The following is a 13,064-nucleotide window of genomic DNA, read 5'->3' as shown; positions in this document are numbered from 1 at the left end:
GGTGGTTAATAAATTTCCATACTGAGTGAAGAAAACTGCTACTTCTTATCCCATCTCCACTGTCCTCTAGTCCTCCCTCCCTCCTTCCCTCCCTCCCAGGAATCTAACTCAGGACCTTCCATTTGCCAGGCAGGCACTTGTGCCACTGAGCTATAGCCCTAGCCATTAAACTCTATTTATATGCTGTTAACTGTTTAAGTTATCAAAATACACTGAAATTATCACAGGAAATTTCATTTAATTATGGAAAAACAAACCATGACATGGAGCTTGGCATTACCTTAAATTAAAAATTAAACCTTAAAAGGTTGAATTTTGAAAACTACAATACATCTGAGGTTTATAAGTATATATCCTTATGTTACTAGTAGGAAAAATAGGCTTTTTATAAACAGGTTACAATTTTACTTTTTGCTAATATACATTAAGACAAATCTCAAATACCTGATTCAACTCTGGCTCCACTGTCAAATGCCTTCAGGAATCTGACTTCAAATTGTCTTACCTGAAAAAGTACAGCTATTGTTTTTCTTAAACAGTCTTCTCTGGAGTACTTCATCCTTGCTACAAAGCCTCTCCAGGTATATATCTAATTTGGCTCTTGGTATTTACTAATGTTAGAATATTTAAAAAATAAAACTCATATTATAATCAAGTTGTAGCAATGTAGCTTTGAGGGGAAAATCGTATTTATACATTCCTACATAATTCACTCAAAATGCAGGGAGAAAAACAAGCATTTCAAATTTTTGATAAAGGATTACGTGGAACATTAACTACAAGAAGGAAAGCCGAGGGGGCAGGTAGAGGTCTCACTAAGGTCAAGAAATCTGATTGAGTTCAGGCTATGCCACTAACTAGCTGTGGCTTTTCTGGGATCACTAAGCCTATCTAGGCCAAGGTTCTCTGTTAATGAAGAACAAATCAATTCTAAATTGCTTTAAGTGTGTCAAAATATACAGAATACCATGACATAGTACACTTAATTTAATGATATAAACTAGAAATACTTTTACAAACTAGCAGAAAACAGGCTGTTAAAACAGTAAAAACAAAACAAAACATGACCATGAACATATCTGAAATTTTTTAAAAACAAGCTATACATTTTTGAATTTTACAGTATAAGGATTGAACCCAGCACCTTTGCGATGAGCTATGGCCCCATCCCTTTTTATTTTTGAAATACAGTCTTGCTAAATTCTCTATGCTGGCCTTGAATTTATAATGTTCCTCCTTCAATCTCCTAGAGTGGTAGACTACAGGCATGTGCTATTGCTCTCAGCTTTAATTTTTTTATTCATTATTTTTTGCTTATTTAGTTAATATTAAATACTTTTGAGTCAGACTGCCTGGATCCAAATCCCATTTTTTATTTATTAGGTAGAGAACTAGGGCAAGTTAAAGTCTTGGGAGAGACGTTTTCTCATCTGTGTGGACAGAGATGGTATATAATGGCTTTCAATGATAACAGATGGCTGTATCACGTATGCCACAGGTTCACCACTATATATGGTATGCATATATAGTACCACAGGAGTTGTCCCAAGAGGTAATCCAATTAAATGTAGTAGTATGTTGACATCACATAGTATAAATATAATGACAGTATCACTAATAGTCTAGTAGCAAACATTCTTTACCAAGTACTAGGCACTATGTAAGTCTTACATGTATTACACTATTTAATTCTCACAACCACCACATGAGTTACAGACTATCATTACTACCTATTTTATAGTGACAAACTGACCCACAGAGAGATGACTCCCCATGTTTACTGTGATAATCATATGGGTGTTTATAAATATATTTAGCTGTCCTTTTAGGAATGTAGTGTTGTACTTCCTCAGTGCCTCTGAGATTAGGCAAGCTATATAACTCATCCAGTCAATGAATATAAATAACATGATTCTTGTAGGCAGAAAATGTGAGTACATAAATAATTTGCTATGTTCTCCTCCTCCAATACAGTGGTCATCCTAGTATGTATTATGATGAAATTTATGTCAGCCTGGCTGCCTAAGTGACTGAAATAGCACCGTCTTCTATTGACCCACAATGGACAAGTAGCATAAATAAGAGAAAACCAAACACAAACACAGATTTTGTGGCTGTTTGTTACCATAGCAATAACACAGTTCGTTCTAACCTTTAGAGTTAAATTTCCTATTTAGGAAAATATCATTATTATCTACTTATTCACAGACACTACCAGAAGTTTAATAAGAAATTATGGGAGAAAATGGTGTGAATCTGTTCATTTATTTCTCTCTGTGTGTGAACCAATGAAAGTTTACCAATATTGATTTAGTGCTACACATTATGAATTATTGTCTGAGTATCTTTATGATCTTGTAGGCAAAGATCTTGGGCTAGGCAAAGACTCCTAAAAGAACAAAGGGCACGAATCACAAGAGAGAAAAAATGTTAAGTAGAAGTTTAGCAAAATTGAGAATGTCTGTTCATTAAAATACCTTGTAAAAAGTATGACGAGGAGCCACAGACTAAAAAGTTACATATGCAACACTGATACCCAATAAAAATTCATCTTCATAATGTACAGAGAACACCTACAAATCATCAAGATAAATATCTCAATTTTAAAAAAGGACAAAGCAAGTACTTAATAAATCAGATTTCCCAAATGACCAACAACCACTGAAAGATACTACCACACACTAATGAGCATGTCTGAAATACAAAAGAATGATATGGCAAGGATGAGCAAAAACTGAAATTCTCCCATATTGGTAATTTAAAGGGCTCAATAAACTTTGGAACACTGTTAGCAATACCTGCTAAAATACTCTTGTTTTATGGATCAGCAGTTCCCTTCCTAGCCATTTAAGAGTTGCCCTGAGTAACACTTCATCAGTGCATTTGTTTACATTACTGACTATCCATACTATCCTGAGATTTCAACTAGTTGATTCTTGAACTGAATTAGTCATTTTTATATTTCCTGCTACATTATATGATAAGAATTAACAAAAAGTGCTATTTTTGGTCACCTTGAATTTAAATAACTGGACTGGAAACTGATTAGTAACATAGCCTATAGAAATGAGTGCCAATGCCCTACCAAGATGTATGAAAACATTCATGGTAGGTTTTATTACTACAGCCTCCAAGTGGATCTTTCTAACAACAATAGTATGGATATATTATGACACAGTCTTAAATGTAATCAGTGCAACACTACACAGAAAGATAATGACTAATACTCCATGCAACACCAAATTTCAGAGACTTAATTATGAGCAAAAGGAAGCCCGACCCTAGAGAGTAAATATTCTGTGAAACTACTATTCATACGATGTTCACAAGTAAAACCTCTTTATGGTGCCAGAATCCAGAAGAATGGTTACTTCTGGTGGAGAGAGATGAGGGTACTGACTGACGAGTCTCTTGGAAAGCCAAAAATATTCAAAGTTAGATTTACGCATGTAATCATTCACTGATCTGTATAATGTATATGCCACAGTTTTTAAAAATTGGAGAGAGCTGCGCTACGTGGCCGCCGGGCGGCGCAGGTCCTGAGGAGAGGGCACCATGTGGAAGCTGCTCCCCGCCGGGACCCGGCTCGAGGAGAACCATACAGACTTCTGACTGGTGTTGAGTATGTTGTGGGAAGGAAGAACTGTGCCATTCTGATTGACGATGATCAGTCCATCAGTCGAAGTCATGCTGTGTTAACAGCTAACATTTCTCTAATTAACTTGCAAACAGATGAAATTTCCACTTTGACAATAAAAGATAATTCTAAGTATGGTACCTTTGTCAATGAGGGAAAAATGCAAACTGGCCTTTCTCGAACTCTGAAGACAGGGGATAGAGTTACCTTTGGAGTGTTTGAAAGTAAATTCAGAATATGAGCCTTTGGTTGTGTGCTCCTCTTGTCTAGATGTCACTGGGAAAACTGCTGTAAATCGAGCTATCGTACAGTTGGGAGGACTTACAGTAAACAACTGGACAGAGGAATGTACTCACCTTGTTATGGCATCAGTTAAAGTTACCATCAAAACAATATGTGCACTGATTTGTGGATGTCCAATTGTAAAGCCAGAATATTTTACTGAATTTGTTAAAGCAGTGCAGTCCAAACAACAGCCTCCACCAATTGAAAGTTTTTACCCACCTGTTGATGAACCAACCATTGGAAGTAAAAGCATTGACCTATCAGGACGACAGGAAAGAAAACAAATCTTCAAAGGAAAAACATTTGTATTTTTAAATGCCAAACAGCACAAAAAATTAAGTTCAGCAGTTGTTTTTGGAGGTGGAGAAGCTAGGTTGATAACAGAAGAAAATGGAGAAGAAGATAGTTTTTTTTTCAGCTCCTGGAACTTGTGTTGTTGAAACAGGAATAACAAATACACAGATGTTAATTCCTGATTCCCAGAAAAAGTGGATTCAATCAATTATGGATATACTCCAAAGGCAGGGTCTTAGACCTATTCCCGATGCAGAAATTGGATTGGCAGTTATTTTCATGACTACAGAGAATTACTGTGATCCTCAGGGCCAGTCCCACACAGGATTAAAGACAACAACTCCAGGGCCAAGCCTTTCACAAGGGTGGTCAGCTAATGAAAAACTAATGCCAAGTGCTCCTTTGGATGCTACAACATTGGAAACTGACACAGAATGGGACCAGGCTGATACATGTATGTATTCTAATGGAAAGCCAAAAGAAATAATCTCCAGAATGGAACAAAAATTTGGAACATTGTCCCAAGAAATACCTGATGTAAAAGAACTCCCCAAAACAACCTCCAATAACATAGTATCAGATACTGTAGGTAGGGCAAAAATCCAGAACTATCAGCTTTCACCACCTAAATTCTCCAGTGTAAATAAAAGAGATAGGGCTTCTCAACAGCAGCAGACAAATACCATTAGAAACTACTTTCAGCCATCTCCCAAAAAAAAGGAAAGGGAGGAAGAAAACCAAGAAATGTCTTCATCCAAATCAGCAAGAATAGAAATGTCTTGTTCTCTTTTAGAGCAAACACAGCCTGCTATAACCTCACTATGGAAAAACAAAGAGCAAAACATATCTCAGAATGAACCTATGGACACAAAATCAGAAAATTTATTTTTAGATGATGTAGATTTAAATCCCAGTGTGAAAAATTCTGCCAGTAAGTCAGTTTCTACAGAAAATCTAAGATCAAAGAAAAGAAAAGAAAATGATTTGGTGATAGAAGATGAACAACTGGAGCAGTTATTCAAGAGCACGGGACCAGAATTCGAAGTTGAAGTGAAACTTGAAAGACAAGAGGGAGATGTTGATATTAGAAAAAAGCCAAGGATAGATATGGAAACAAGTAACAATTTTGGTGGTAAAATGTTATCTGAAAATGACAGAATATCTCAAGAAAGTGAAGTTGAGAAGACATGTGAGCTCAAGAATGAATCACTGTGTTCAGCTAAAGAACAATCTAACAACAATGAACTTAAGGACAGCAGCGAGATGCTTCCAACAAAGTTGTTAATGACTGAATTTAGATCACTGGTGGTTAATAACTCCATTTACAGAAATGCATGCATGGTAAATAATGATCGTGGTCATCAACCAAAGAATTTCAAGAAATTCAAAAAGGTCGCCTTTCCTGGAGCAGGTAAACTCCCACACATCATTGGAGGATCAGATCTAGTAGCTCATCATGCTCAAAAGAATGCAGAACTAGAAGAGTGGTTGAGACAGGAAATGGAGGTACAAAGGCAACATGCAAAAGAAGAGTCTCTTGCTGATGATCTGTTTAGGTATAATCCTAATGTAAAAAGGAGAAGATAATTGAGAACTTTGAAAGGAAATTATGAAAAAACAAACTTCCCAGCAAACATTTACTTTAGGCTGAGGTACATGAACACAGTGTATAAAAGAGACAAATTTGTTTAATAAAATGCACAAAACTAAAAAAAAAAAAAAAAAAAAAAATTGGAGAGAAAGAAGTATTCATTTAGATAAGAATTCCAGGATTAGAAGATCCCACAAAGATCAGTGGGTCTAACCACACATTTGGCTCAGCTCCAACATGAATGTCTACAAAGATTTTCTTTGTAATGAACTCCAAGGAGTTTCTCTCACTCTACCTTCTGGGGGAATGTGTTTCCTCTTCTACATATATCCTTTCATTTATTCCAAGATTTACCTAATGGCTATAAGATTCCTTTCAGATTCTAAAAAATTTTCTAAAACATTCCAGAATGCCTTTTTCTTTACACCTGTATTCAACTTTACTCCTCCAAGTAATGTTTCAATTTTAATGTTTACAATTTTAATGTTTCAAGTAATGTTTTAATTTTAGGTAACTAACTTGTAGATTTTAACTGAAAATAGAAATGTATATGTCAACATTTACAGTATACAATTGGCATTCTATACACTTCAAGATCACAAAATCACTCATTACTTAACACATTAGAATTTTAGAATATCAGAGCTTCCCACAAAGGAGATCTAGCTCACTTGGATCTGGGAAATGCTTACCATTAAATGCTTACATGAGAATATTTAAAGACCAAGTTAAGACAATTGTGATTATTCTGACCTACTCATTGGGAAAAGGGATGAATATATGCAAAACACAGGTTATGTGTTTAAGACTTCATGAACAAATAGAAAAGCATTTCCATAACCTCAAAGAGCCAAGTGAAGAACTCATGGAATATGTACCTTAAGACATCTGTCTCTACATAGTTAAAGTTTTGGAGGTAAATGTAAAAGCAGAGTGATATTTTCATTTCGAGATGATGTGTGTTCACTACTAGCAGTACTTAGGCATTCTGCTTAAAAAACCAAGGTCTGACAGTTGCCCACACTATCATTTCATATCTATGACTGACCTTTCACTGCCACAATCTCATATGCTTGTTGTTTCACTCTTCATTGCAGGCTAGAATACAGTGGTGACAGTCAACTCAAGATTATCTTTGACTGTATTATAAAGTAAATCTTGACTCCAATTATACAAAGAAAAGTATTCACTTCATAACTCTGGATAAGTTTGAGGCAGAATACATAAAAAAAAAATGAGAAAGAAAATTTGCTTTTGGTAATGGTTTATTATAAGCCCAAGAGAGAAGCTCTTGAATGGTTGTCAAGCTCTACACAATAAAAGGTGCCAGGAAATTGATGGTTTTAGGAGTTGGCATACAGAGGCCAATAAAATGCCAGAAGACAAGGAAGGTCACATATCAGACCGAAGCAGGAAATTCAACTACCCTCAACAATACTAAACTGAAGACTTACAGTGCATACTGTTCGATGGTGCACTGATTTTCAAAGAAGAAATCTGAATGGACAGCATATCCTACTGAGATTATTTAGCACTTAACATCAAACCATCAAAGTATTTTCAATGCCCTCAGAGATACTGGCCCTCAGTTTTTATTGATCTAATGCTTGGCTCTTAAATTCTAGTATTAAGAAACTTATCACTTTGTGCTATAATTTCTTGTTTACTTATCTAGCTTCTCCACAGAAGAAACCACACATGCTCTGAGCAACTTTCTGGCTTTTTCAATGACTTTCTTTCTTTCTTTCTTTCTTTCTTTTCTTTCCTTTTTTTTTTTTTTTTTTTTTTTTGCAGAACTGGGGATTGAACTCAGGCCATTGTGCTTGCCATGCAAGAGTTCATTCTACTGAGCTATCTCCCTGGCCCAATGAATTTGTTTTCTTCCTATGGTTTTAACATCTTTTGCAACAATGGTCATTCATTTTTTCTTTCAGATATAAACACTGGTTCTAAAAATGAACAAAAACAAAGCTTGTAACAAAATCCTTTGTTAATTTCCACCTTCTTTTTAGCAATGGTCCATTCACTTACTTTTTCCTCATATTCAAACCACTTGAAAGATTATTCTAGTCACTGCTGCTACTCAAGCTACAACCTACAGGAATCTGGTTTCTGTTTCTAACTCTACTGAATGTTTACACATACTAGTAAACCTCTATAACGTTAATTTCAAAGGACACTTTATAATCTTCACCCTGTTTGATTTCTAACTGGCATCTGATGCTGTAACTGAGTGTTCTGCAAACTACTCTTTTTCCCCTCATCTCATTAGCCATTCTGCTGGGGCCTTTGCCTTCATCTCTCTATGCTTTCCTACTGACAACTCTCAGTTCCAAGGTCTGTTCAATAAGCACTATACCAATGACATTTAAACCTGTTTCTTTTAAAATCTTGATCAATCTCTCAAATAGTTAAGAGGATTACCTTTCTAACATGTAAAAAAGTAATCCATGGTCTCTTTTCCTCAAAATTGGTTCTATTTCTCATGTCCTCTAGGTCACTTAAGGTTACTGTACTTTCTCTGTCACTCAGACTAAAAACCTGGGAGTTGTTTTCAACACTTCCTTCTACCCTTCCCATCATAATCAATTCCATACCAAGCCTCTTCTCTTATGGTCTCATTACTACTGTAAGAGAGCTTTTTTTTTTAACCCTGATTACTACTAATAGCTTCCTATCTGTTCTTTCTGTCTTTTTGTCTCTTTTCCCACAGCGGCTAGTGATCATTTTAAAATACAATGGAATTATGTGTATTTCTTGTTTAAATTCATTTCAACAGCTACCCATTGCTTTCCTGTTTAAATATATAAATGTTATACTTATTTTGAGAGCTTAAACTTTACATATTTTACAATAAGCCTATTGCTTTATCATTTGAATAACTGATCATTTTGGTCACATAATAGTGAATGACTATGCTTAAACGAGTTTTAGATGCTACAAAAGAAATCTTGACATGTTTAAATGAAACAGAACAATAAAAATTTAAAGCAATACATTAAAAACAACCAAATCTCACACTGAAGTCACATTTTTTTTTTTTTTTTCCTGGAACTGGGGATTGAACTCAGGCCCTTGTGCTTACCAGGGAAGTGCTTATTCTACTGAGCCATCTCCCCAGCCCCTGAAATTACATCTTTGGTATTTTTTATTCATTCTTTAATGAAATATCTTACAAATTTACTCCTTTGGAGAGAGCCGGCTGATTTGCTAAAATCAATGATACAAATGCAATAATAATACAACACAGCCCTGATCTCTACTATTTCTTAACAAAAGAACAATAAAATACAGCAAATACCTCATGTCTAGAGAATAAACCAGCTGTTAAGAACGGAGATGTAATAAATTGAGTATTGTAAGATTTAAGGCTCAATTTAGATAACTACTTTTGATGGAGTTTTACTCTTAAATGTTCAAACTAGGAACATTACTTTCCACAGTATCGTATTTAAAAAATACATGTTTCAGGTCTTCAAATTAACAGGTTATCATATAACTATTTCTGGTCTCTTTCATAATCCTCTAAATTACAAACTCTATCTTCTTTCATCTAATACATTTCTGTTACAATCAACTCCAAGACCTCTTGAAAAAAAATGTCACTCAGGACTATTATATATGCATTACCAAGTAGAGAAAAGCTATAAACCAACTGAGAGCCCACGACGCTAGTTATGTTTCAATTTTCTTTCTATTGACTTCCAAAACATGACAGTTCTATTGTAGTAAAGAGGGTTGTAAGTTTTGGGTGACGTAATTTGCTTGAAAGACAATGAGAGGAGAGTACAGAAAAAACAATTATAGGTTATAGGCGATTATAGAACTGTAGCTACTTTATTATGAACATTATGTATCCAGAAATAAACATGAAGTCCAGTTAAGAGTTAAACATAAGCCTTTTTGTCTCTAAAAAAACAGTTTGAAAAACCAATTCAATCACAATTTAAATAGGAAAAAAGTTCTCATGGTTATTAAAGTACATGCTCACAGCTTTCTCAAACAGTTCATAAAGTGATGCACTGACTTATTTATACCCACTTATCCTATTTGCAAATAATATTCCAAATTTCACATTTTAAAATTCCAAGTACTCAAATGCATGATGATCAACTGGTAATAGTATATCATCCTTGATGTATAAAAAGAGCCAGTTTCACCACTGACTACAAATTTTATTTTTTAATAACAGGGATGCAACTAGATGAATTTCTCTCTAGTCTTCCACCTAACCCCTTAGAGTAGCCATATTAATTTATAACAGAGCTCTCTAGGGTAGGATGCAAAAAGAGACCAGTTCCAGTCCTATGTACCTACTTAAGTAACCTTTCTGTAGAAAGAAATACAATTCTACTCAGGTCAATATAGGTATGGAAAGATCTATTCTTTGCCAATGATGGTGCTGTGAGACAAAAATGGGAGAAGACATAATGCTGCAAGCTAGAAAGATATAGATGACTCAAGTCTTTCAATGGACAGTAAATGAATCTATACACAATCCCTAGTATCATGTACTGCCTGAAAAAGATTTTAATTAAACGCCAGGGAGGAGAAATCTGCCAATTAGAATCATGCAAGTAGTTTGTTTTGGTAGGAAATAAATGGCTAGCAGCTGACATTGTATTTCTGGCAAAATAAAGCTGCTCTTTCCCCTTTTTAGAAATAAACATAAAAATCACGTATTACATTTATTTAATATAGTCCCTAAATAGGCAATTAGCTTGACAAAGCTTTTTAAATATGGCAGAGTTCTCTGTACTTCTCCTCACCCTCTCTACAGCGCAAATGTACTATATTTGTATAATGCTACACAGTATGCAGAAATAACTTTGATGTTCTTCATACTCTTTCACCAGCTCTGGAGTCAGTGATCTACATTTTAAAATCCCAGAGAAAGAGCCTGCAGTAGCAAGCAGAGGATTGAGATTCAGAGACATATTTAGTCATAGCTGTCAGTAGATATTTATGAACTCTCTGAGCTACTACTTTTATTGACCTGAAAATAGTTATGAATCTCTGATAAATCTTCAAGTATCAATCAACAGATGAAGTTTTAAATATTATTGTACTCAGAATAACAATTTTGCTAAAGGTAGAATAAATACTAAAGTTAGAAAGTTGGCCACTTTTAAGCATTCAACATTTTCCTTCTTATGCTTTCTCTTTCCCATCAGGGCCTTGCACCTGCTAACATGCATATAAATATTCATTCTTGAATGAAATAGCTTATAAATATATTACCAATATCTTACATTTTCCTAGTTGAAGTTTCTAAGCATAATACCTAGACCTTAGGAATAAACAAGAGCGCATCATTTACTATACATTAAGAAATACAATACATTTCTAAAGTATTTTTTGAAATTTACTTGGACGAAAAGTGTAGTAGTAAACTAGTATTTAAAATTTTCTTTTGAGGCCAGCTATGGTAGTGCACACCTGTAATTCCAGTACTCAGGAGGTTGAGGCAGGAAGACTGCTGTGAGTTTGAGGTCATCCTGGGCAACAAAGTGAGTTCAAGTCAGCATGAACTGCATAGCAAAAACCTGTCTCAAAAAGACTCCCCCCTGTACACCCCTCCTTTTTTCTTTTCAGGGGAGGGAGTGTTAGGGATTGCACCCAGGACTTTGCACAAGTTAGGTAGAACTTTACCACTGAGCCACAGAATACCCCTTTTTAAGACAGGGTGTTACTAAGTTGACCAGGCTGGCCTTGCACTTCTGGTCCTCCCTCCTCAGCCTGCTGATCAGCTGAGACTACAAGCATGCCGTATCAAGCTGCTTAAAACTGTTAGATGTATAATTTTCTACCATGCATACAATTAAGCACCTTTACTGAAATCCGCTTTAAAAACAAAAATCTTATTAAAAGCTAAGTCTAAGATGAAGTAAACACAACATAGTTAAGAAAACGCAGAACATCTTGTAATATCAAATCATAACAGGCTTGCATATCTTACAAAGTATAAATGAAGGCATTCATATTGCAAAGTGTGCCATTTTGCCTTATTCTTATTAAAAGATGCTATATATTTACTATGGTAGTATTATGGCATATTTATATAACCAATATAGCTAATACTCTTTATACAAACGATACTGCAATCTCAGTAGCAAGCAAACTCACGTAGGGCCCCACCTTTCTTTTGTAGGGCCCTAGTATGTTTTTTAAAATAGCTAGATTCTAAGAAAGACAAATCTCTTAGCCAACATTGCTCCTGAAAACTGATTCCAGTTGCAAGAATGTCCAATCTAAGAAATGTGGGTCCATGTATTCCTCTGTGGGAGCCTGAATAAAACTGCCCTTACCACCACAGTTAGGCAGCACTAAGACTGGCTAATCATTTAAACTGTCTTCAGGCCTGACAATTTCAATGCTTTCTCAAAACAGAAATTTTGAATAGGACCAAGAAAATAAGCAATCCTTCTATGCTCTAGGTTACAGCACATATCTACAAGATGGTTCTCAATCTAGAGTTAACTAAGGTTGTCTGATATATTTTTTTCATTTACCATGTATTTCCTAAACATGCAATAAATACTAGATATACCAACAATACAACAGTGAAGTTTCTCATGAAAATTTCAGCTTGAAGTGAAACACATTAAGCAAATATACCAATAAACAAACTAAAACCATGACAATGCAACAAAGGAAAAGAATAAAAAGCTATGGAACAGCAGCAGATGGCATTTAGATGGATGGGTGGTGGTGGGGGGGCTCTATGAGAAGCAGCAACACATAAACTGAGGGCTGCATGTTCAAGGTATACCCCTTTTATGTTAAAGAAAAAGCTTATTAGGCCCTGAGGTAGGGAGGGATTTGTGCTGGAGAAAAATGAGCAAAGGAGAAGACTAGTAAAGAGACTCAGGTTCAGCAGACACTGAGCTATGCTAAAGATCTAGATTTTCCCTACAGTTTAAGAACAAACCTCTGAGGAATTTTAAGTAGAGGTATGACACACTATTCATGCTTTCTAGAGGATTCTTCTAACTTCTTTTGTAAAGAATGGGTGTGTACAGATGGTTAGGAACAGAGCTAGAAGGCCCACCTGGGAAGCTGCCGAAGTACTCCACCACAGCATGATGGGGTTTAGATAGAGTAGTGACCTTAAAGGGCTAGGAACAGACAGAAGCAGCAGAATCTTGCAGTGGGATGAGTGAGGCTTTGTGTGTGTGTGCATGTATGTGTGATGATCTCAAAATTTTTTTTTTTAATTTTATTTATTTATTTATTTGAGAGAGAGAGAGAGAGAGA

General features: G+C 35.3%; 1 protein-coding gene and 1 pseudogene across 4 annotated transcripts in view; one reads left to right on the top strand and one right to left on the bottom strand.

Moving 5' to 3' along the window:
- Hmg20a (high mobility group 20A) overlaps nt 1-13,064 on the bottom strand; it is a 67,396-nt gene that overhangs the window by 41,567 nt on the left and 12,765 nt on the right. Inside the window, exon 1 of one of the 4 annotated variants that reach the window (XM_023712538.1) lies at nt 445-505. The exons of the other annotated variants lie outside the window; for them this stretch is intronic. The gene's annotated coding sequence lies outside the window, so the exon portion shown is untranslated. Of the gene's footprint in view, nt 1-444; nt 506-13,064 lie in introns of those variants that run through there. 4 annotated transcript variants of the gene reach the window in all.
- LOC101577257 lies at nt 3,556-5,908 on the top strand (annotated as a pseudogene).

Source organism: Octodon degus, unplaced genomic scaffold, assembly GCF_000260255.1.
Source record: "Octodon degus isolate 3935 unplaced genomic scaffold, OctDeg1.0 scaffold00026, whole genome shotgun sequence".
NCBI lineage: Eukaryota > Metazoa > Chordata > Mammalia > Rodentia > Octodontidae > Octodon > Octodon degus.
Note: the sequence above shows the minus strand (reverse complement) of the source record. Positions and strands in the feature narration are given on the sequence as shown.